The sequence below is a fragment of the Nicotiana attenuata genome, unplaced genomic scaffold, assembly GCF_001879085.1.
Source record: "Nicotiana attenuata strain UT unplaced genomic scaffold, NIATTr2, whole genome shotgun sequence".
NCBI lineage: Eukaryota > Viridiplantae > Streptophyta > Magnoliopsida > Solanales > Solanaceae > Nicotiana > Nicotiana attenuata.
Window position 1 is genome coordinate 416,558 of NW_017670701.1, and position 1,846 is coordinate 418,403.

A 1,846-nucleotide genomic window follows, 5' to 3' on the forward strand; every position below is an offset into this window, starting at 1 on the left:
TTCAAGCAGAAGGATCTAAATTTGCGCCAGAGGAGATGGTTGGAGTTGCTAAAGGACTATGACATTACTATTCTGTATCACCCGGGCAAGGCCAATGTGGTGGCGGATGCCTTGAGTCGCCGGGCGGAGAGTTTGGGGAGTTTGGCATATTTACCAGCTTCAGAGAGGCCTATGGCGATGGATGTTCAGGCCTTAGCCAGCCAGTTTGTGAGATTGGATCTTTCGGGGCCCAGTCGGGTTCTAGCTTGTGTGGTTTCCCGGTCTTTACCTATTTGATCGTATCAGGGAGCGGCAGTATGATGACCCTCATTTGCTTGTCCTTAAGGACAAGGTCCAGTGCGGTAATGCCAGAGATGTGACCATCGGAGATGATGGAGTATTGAGGATGCAGGGCCGGATTTGTGTGCCCCATGTTGATGAGATTCGAGAGTTGATTTTAGCAGAGGCCCACAGTTTGCGGTATTCCATCCATCCGGGTGCCGCGAAGATGTATCAGGACTTGAGGCAGCACTATTGGTGGAGGCGGATGAAGAAAGATATAGTTGAGTATTTGTCTAGATGCGTCAACTGCCAGCAGGTGAAGTATGAGCACCAGCGACCGGGTGGTTTGCTCCAGCAAATAGAGATTTCGGAGTGGAAATAGGAGCGCATCACCATGGACTTCGTATTTGGACTCCCACAAACCTTGAAGAAGTTTGATGCCATTTGGGTCATTGTGGATCGGCTGACCAAGTCCGCTCATTTCATTCCTGTGTGTACCACTTATTCATCGGAGCGATTGGCAGAGATCTATATCCGGGAGATCGTCCGTCTGCATGGTATTCAACTTTCTATTATTTCAAACAGAGGTACTCAGTTTACATCACGGTTCTGGAGAGTCGTGCAGCAGGAGTTAGGTACTCGGGTGGAGTTGAGCACAGCATTTCACCCCCAGACGGACGGACAGTCCGAGCGCACTATTCAGATTCTTGAGGATATGCTCCGTGCGTGTGTAATTGATTTGGAGGGTCTTGGGATCAGTTCTTGCCATTAGCGGAGTTTGTCTACAACAACAGCTACCAGTCGAGCATCTAGATGGCTCCTTATGAGGCTTTATATGGTAGACGGTGTCGATCTCCGGTTGGATAGTTTGAGCCGGGGGAGGCTTGGTTGTTAGGTACAAATTTGGTTCAGGAGGCCTTGGACAAGGTCAAGATCATTCAGGATAGGCTTCGTTCAGCTCACTCTAGGCAGAAGAGTTATGCAGATCGCAAGATTCGAGATGTAGCGTTTATGGTTGGTGAGCGGGTACTGCTCCGAGGATCGCCTATGAAGGGCGTGATGAGATTTGGGAAGAAGGGCAAGCTTAGCCCTAGGTACATTGGTCCGTTTGAGATTTTTGATCGAGTGGGAGAGGTGGCTTATAGACTCGCATTGCCGCCTAGCCTATCAGCCGTGCATCCAGTCTTTCATGTATTCATGCTTCGGAGGTATCACGGCGATCCAGCCCATGTGTTAGATTTCAGCACTGTCCAGTTGGACAAGGACTTGTCCTATGAGGAGGAACCGGTAGCTATTCTAGACCGGCAGGTTCGTCAGTTGAGATCCAAGAGATATCCTTCTGTTCGTGTCCAATGGAGAGGTCAGCCTCCTGAGACATCGACCTGGGAGTCCGAGTCTGATATGCGGAGCCGTTATCCTCACCTTTTTCCCGACTCAGGTACTTCTTTCGTTTGTCCGTTCGAGGACGAATGATTGTTTTAGTGGTGGAGGATGTGACGACCCAAAGCGGTCATCACTTGTTTTCTTACCATCATGTACTTTCGAGGCCTTAAAAACCTCATCTAGGGTTGCCTCGATTTGCGTG